This window comes from Cetorhinus maximus, unplaced genomic scaffold (assembly GCF_964194155.1).
Source record: "Cetorhinus maximus unplaced genomic scaffold, sCetMax3.hap1.1 HAP1_SCAFFOLD_248, whole genome shotgun sequence".
Classification (NCBI taxonomy): Eukaryota; Metazoa; Chordata; class Chondrichthyes; order Lamniformes; family Cetorhinidae; genus Cetorhinus; species Cetorhinus maximus.
In genome coordinates, this window is record NW_027596211.1 from 491,433 (window position 1) to 498,596 (window position 7,164).

Genomic DNA, 7,164 nt, shown 5'->3' on the forward strand with positions numbered 1-7,164 from the left:
GAATGAATTTGAAAAGGGTGAAATCCTCTTGTCAAACCATTTTCACCGCCTTCGGATTAAAGTGATACAACCCTACCCTCTGCTGGCCGCTCACCGCCACTACAGGCACAGCTCTTATCCAGTCTCAGAGAAGTTCATTTACTGCATGGCCACAGCTGGAAAGAGATTGAAGAAGTCTGAATATGGAACAATACTGTAAGGGATTGAAGATTGCAGCAGGGTGCACAGTATCACAGTATCACATATCACATCCACTCTGCAACTGCCTCTATACCCCATGGGTTTCCGTTTCCATTACATTTCTAACTAATGACGTCTGATCGCACGCCGATGGCAATACTATCTGTATGACAAGAAAATGACTATCATCATCACTTTCAGCTATTCCGGAAGCGGCTACGATCCAATTCATCAGACATGTTTGCTTTGCTATTAAGATTCCCATGTCCCTTGTATTATATGAACCGATACATTGTATACAGAACGGCCACTATTTTTGCCCAACATCATGTCCTGTAGAAATTGAGCCACCAGCCTCATTCGACTGCCGGCCTGCAGTTAGAGTGTTTATTCTTTTTTCAAAGCAGGGTGGAACATTTACAAGCTTCCAGTCATCGGGCGTCACTCCCATATACAAGGAACAATGAAAGATTATGATCAGTGACTCCGCTAAAACAATCACACTTCACTCAGCAAAACTCGTACATCTCTGTCCTGACACAAGAGTATTGGTATGAAACGGGTTAACTGAACCTGTTTGTTCGGTGGCTGCAATTAATGTCAGTCTCCATGGAATTTAACTGTGCCTCTGACAGTTTGCCCTCTTCTATTTATAAGCTGCGCCTTTCAATGCGTTGTCCCACAGTATTATCAGGAGCATTCCATCAGCAACAAGCCGGGATCATCTGCTTAATAGGGAGGCAGAGGAGAGGACAGAATCTGAGAACAATAGATTGGAATGTTACAACAATGGATCAGAACCTGAGAAGAATAGATTGGAATGTTACAACAATGGATCAGAACCTGAGAAGAATAGATTGGAATGTTACAACAATGGATCAGGACCTGAGAAGAATAGATTGGAATGTTACAACAATGGATCAGAACCTGAGAAGAATAGATTGGAATGTTACAACAATGGATCAGAACCTGAGAAGAATAGATTGGAATGTTACAACAATGGATCAGAACCTGAGAAGAATAGATTGGAATGTTACAACAATGAGGACGAGCTTCACCACGGCGCTTAACTTACTTTTTGCCGAAGATCATTGGATAACATTAAATTGGCGCATTTTATGTGCGCTTTTGGTTATTCAAGGAGTTTACTATCCCATCCTCGCTATTCTCGGTGTCCCTGGTAAGTCTTTACATTCTGACATTAACTTGTGAAGCATGTTTAACTTCATTATGGTGCTTGTCGTCTAAATTCTGGTAAGACCAGTGTCATTGTGTGAAGTTCTGATCAATAACTCTATTCATGATCCACGGACCCCAGACTTCCTATCTGCTCATTTCTAACGTTGCGGGTTATGGCTGAACTTGAGGGCTCAGTTGGCCCTCCCTTCTTGCCTTGTCAAGGGGGTTGTCAGGCTTCGCACCCGGCGGGGAGAATTGAAATAGAGTCACACACAAACTGCCAGCTAACATCCCCAATTCGGGCCCACAGATGAGCAGTTCTGTGCCACAATTTACTCCCCTCAGTTTCTGCCCTAGACTGAATTTTGCCAACAGCCTCCAGCAGACCATAACGCAAGGCCCACTCCCTTTCCGCTTTCCATGTCCCTACCTCCACGGCACCCACTGCCCCGGCGCTGCCTCATCCCTGCTTGCGCCCAGCATCCATGGCAAGCTGGAGTTGTGGTAAGAGGTGGGGTGCAGTTGTGACAAGAACAACTGCAGCTTCTCTTGTCTGTCCATGTATCCTACATCACTGGATCCGCTCTGGTAAATATCGCCTGTACTCCCTCCCAAACCTTTACATCTTTCAAAAAGTGTGGCGCCCGATGTTGGAAACAACATACAGGGCGTGATCAAAATAGTGCTTTATGTAGATTTATTATAAAGCCGTGCATTGTGTTCTTTCTGCCGCTATTCACATTGTGGGGGATCCCATAAGCTCTATGCAGAGCGTTCTGATCCTGTCCTGCCCCGGCAGTGATTTGTGCAAAAACATGTCCAGGTCTCTCTGTCCTTGCACTGCCTCTAATTTGGACAATTGAGTTTGTATTGATTGCATTATATTGGATTGTATCCTCTCCAATATTCTCCCATCCCCGCCTCTCTTTCTTCCTATTAAATCGTTTTGTAAAATGTAACTCTGTGTTCCGGCCCTGGTTTAATGGGGCCAATGTCTTCTTCTTCAGCTCGTTGTAGTATTTGGTCCGATATTGCTCCTGTCAAACGCCTAGAAATGTTTGGTTATACTAAAGGTGCTATATTTATGTTAGTTGTTTTTGTTGTTGTTGTTTAAATGCTCCATATGTCAGGCAGAAACTGCAGCGAGGAAGCAAATGTGATGTTTCAGCTCGGTGCGCCTTGATCATGGAGGCGTTGCGGACCAGCCAGGAAAAGCCCTGTCTCGGAATCCGAAGCTACTGGTTTGAGATCCACTCCCAAAACTGTTGGCCATAGGAGAACCCAGTCAGTAACCCAGGCAAACCAACTTGTGCGTTACCAGTCCCTGGGTGAATAAAGGAGAAGGGCAGCGGAAGGGGGATTACACAACTGGAAGAGAAACACCTGTCCAATCCAAAACTCATAGTTTAGCGTTCAGCATTGTGACAACTCAATTTCAGCTTGGATCGTAGGAAGGTCGAGAAGTTTGCTTAGATCTGCTGGAATGTAAGGGGTCAAATAATATTAAGCCATGTAGGGAAAGGATATCAGAATTTGTAATAGATTTGAATTCAAATATTGCTGTAAAAACCTTTTATCGCTTTAATCTTTACCGCTCTCCATATCATCACTGGCTTTTCCTTTGTTCGTTCCGGCACAATCATATTCACACAGCTCAGGAAAGAGGAGCACAATTCAACATTTGAAAACTGGCTTAATCAACCTGGTCACTTTTCTCCCAAGCTAATTTCACATGCTTATCTTTCTTCCACACAGTTAATTTATTGTCAATTGTCATCCTGTCTCGGGGAAACTGTGGTCTATCCAAATGTGTCTCTCGCTACCTGGTGGCCATGTCAACGGTAGATCTACTGGTCGTTATCCTCGACCTGATATTGAGACACATTCCAATCCTTTTTGCGGAACAGTTTTGTTTCCTGTATTCTATCCCTGTGTGTAATATCCATGCTATCTTCCTATATGCCGCCACTGACTCTTCCGTCTGGTTCACTGTCACTTTCACCTTTGATAGATTTGTGGCTATTTGTCACCAGAATATGAAAATTAAGTATTGTACCGAGAAAACAGCGACTGTTGTTCTGGGAACAGTGACTGTGCTGAGCTGGTTAAAGAACATCATCTGGTATTTTATCCTCACAGGTGGGTATTTTCTGAGGAAAACGCCGTGGTTTTGTTATATATCATTTGCTGTTCAGCTCTCTACGGTCTGGATGACTATAGAATTTCTCCACCACATTCTTACTCCCTGTGCCCCAATTTTTCTTGATTCTGCTGCTCAATGTTCTCACCTTCAGGCACATTTTAGTCAGCAGCAGAGGCCGCAGGAGACTCCGGGCTCACAGCAGTGGGGAGAGTCCCAGAGACCCAGAGATGGATAGTCGGAGGAAATACATCATTTTACTGGTCATTATCTCAGCCAATTTTATCCTGTTGTGGGCATTGTTAATATTGGTTTCTATATGGAGCCGGATATCATTCTTGGGGAATATGTTTGTTGACCTAGATTATATTGTGATGGAATTGGGCTTCATGTTGCAGCTCCTGAGCTGCTGCACAAACACTGGGATTTACACCGTGACCCAGACTAAGTTCTGGGAGCAGTTGAAGAATGTGCTGAAATATCCCTTTACTCCAATTCTTCAATCCATTGAATGACTTGAACACTGACTGACTGAGAATGTCCATTTAATTTTGTATTTCCATTGGTGGCGGGCCTGTTACTGTGCCGACAACAGGCAAAGAGCAGGGTGGTGCTGTTATCTTTATGGTGACAGAGAAAATGGACAGAGTCTGTTCCACATGATGTTGTTTGCCAGCCCTGCACAGAGGTCCATACTGACGAGAGCATAGAGAAGGAAAGGGTTGTGTCATCAGTGGCCCCGCCCACTCCTGGTTTTCAAAGCAACCAGGGCATCAACAAAACCAGCAGCAGCAAGGAGGGGTGGTGTCTATCACTGGCCGGGGTAGGGCTAAGACAGTTAATTGTGTTTGGCGGGTATTCCGGGCACACCAGGGCAGGAGGGTAATATAGCAGCAACAGTGGGGGAGGCGCCCATTACAGTTACACAGAGGAAGTGGGTGATACAACAGGTGCAGCGTCAGAGGGTGTATGGTATTCCAGGAAATCGAATGAGGAAAGGTAATATACCGGGTACACAAGCTGTGGGGGAACGGCAATGAGATAATCCAGGTATACCGGGGGAGGAATGATATCATACCTTGTGCACTAGAAGTGGCGGTGTAGTGATGTGATATATCAAGTATAGCGTGCGAGGAAACGTGGTATAACAGGCTTTTATCTCAGTGCTGACCCTCTAACTTGCAGCAGTACCTCAGTACTGACCCATGACAGCACATCACTGATCAGTACTGTGATTCTCCAACAATGTATCGCTTCCTCAGTACTCACCCTTCCACAGTGCCGGCATTCACTCAATGATGCCTCTCTGACAGTGCAGTGCTCCCTCAGTACTGACCCTCTGACAATGCAGCACTGTGACAGCACTGAGCCTACATCAGTGAATCAGTCCCTCAGTTCTGACCCTCTATCTGTGCAGCTCTGTTGCAGTTATCAACCTCTGACAATGCGGCGCTCCTTCCGTGCTGAACCTCTGGCAGTGCCGCACTCGCTCCGCACTGACACTGCAATAGTGCGGCCATCTGTCAGTACTGACCGTCTGACAGTGCAGCATTGGCTGAGTATTGAACCTTCAACAGTGCAGGTCTCCCTCACAATGACCCTCTGAGAGCGAAGCACTCCATAAACACTGACCCTCGAGCAATTCAGCACTACTTCGCTACTGACCATCTGATAGTACAGCACTCCCTCTGTGTTCCCCCAATAAGACTGTGGAGCTTTCTCAGTATTGACCCTCTGGCAATTCAGCACTCTCTCATTACAATCCACGCAAAAGTGCAGCACTACCTCAGTACTAACTCAATGACAATGCAGCACTCCATCAGTAGTCGCCTTCTGACAGTGCAGCACTCGCTCTGTTCTAACCTTCCAGCAGTGCAACAATTCCTCAGCATTTACCAACTGAAAGTATAGCACTCCCTTAATACTGACTCTCCAGCAATACAGCAATCCCTCAGTACTAACCATCTGATCGTGCAGCGCTTACTTAGTGCTCCCTCAGCGGAAACTTCATAGCTCCTTCAGTACTCACCCTCTGCCAGTTCAGCACGCTCTCGGTACTGGACATCCAACAGTGCAGCACTCCTTCAGCACTGAACCTCTGACAGTGTGGAGCACCCTCAGCACTGACCCTCCGATAGTACAGCACTCCTCTGTGCCGACCCTCTGACAGTGTAGCACTCTCTCAACACTCACCCTTTGACAGCACAGCTTTCCATCAGTACGGCCTCTCCCATAGAGCAGAGCTCCATCAGTACTGACCGTCTCACTGTGCAGCACTCCGAAAATGCTGACGCACCAACACTGCAGATTCCACTATTTACTGCCCCACCTTTATATCAGCTCTCACTGTCTATGATATCCTAATCAGTGCATCAATGTCTAAATACTGACCCTCCCACAGTGCAGCACTACCTCAATACTGAACCACTAACAGGTCAACACCAGCTCAATAACCACCCTCCGACAGTGCAGCCCTTCCTCAGTACTGACTCTCCGACACGCTGGCACTCCCACAGCACTGAAGCTCCGACAGGGCAGAATTCCATCTGTCTTAACCCATCGACTGTGCATCACTCTCTAATTCTCCACCATCCAATAGTGCATCATTCTCCCACCACTGACCCACCAGCCTGCGGTGGAAGATAGAAATCGTGAGGTTGAATATCATTAGGACATTTTACTTTAGAGTTGAATCAGTGGTCACTCTTTGTTAAGGCGTAAAAAACGTTTAAAGTATTCACACAGGATACTTTGCACATACAGTTACATCAGAGGACCATTGCAACATTCCGTGATGGTGTGAGATTTCACTGACATTTCAAAAGCTCTTTTCGGAATCCAGTACCAAATATGGGCAATCTCCAGGGGGGGAAAAAACATCAGGATATGTAAATTCTGTCTATGTGATAAAGTTTCACCCTTTAGCAAAGGCATGTTAAAACCATAGTACCATTCATTAATTATAAGTTAATGTGCAATTTGGAGTCATTGAAGTTTGAAGAATGAATCCTTTTAACCTGGTCCAGGGTATCACTAAGCTCTAGTGGACTATATTCAATTCGAAGTGAACATTATCAGTAACCTTTGTGAAGGGCAGATGCGGCGGCGATATAGCCTTTCAATGGCCTAATTGGAAAAAAAAACTATATATATATATTATAAGTGCATTCTGTAAAAAAATAATAAACTAGTTCACACAAATACAGATGATGAGAATACTAAAACAAGGTATACTGGTTGTAAGAGTTGTTAATAGAACATATTAGCAAAAAATATTTACCATATAAACACTCACAGTGACCATATAATGAGACAGTCCTCAACAATAAAACCATTATCAAAAACATTGAATAATAGAACCTTAAGAGGATGATTAAAGAGAAAGCAGCTTAGACACAGAAGCAACACCACAGTTGCCAAAGGCAATGTAGTTCAAACAGAATTGACAGATAGAGAGGAAATCATACCACTGAAAAAGACACCAGTATTGAAATCCTCAAGATACCGCTTCTCACTAGAGCTGTCTGCATGGCTAGACATTTCGAACTTCATTGCGCTGACCATAATCGGATCACTCTTCTTGGCACTTAAGGTAACAATTTGCTTTAAAGCTTGATGCAACATTATAAGATATTTATGACTGTAGCATTGAATAGTTTTATGTT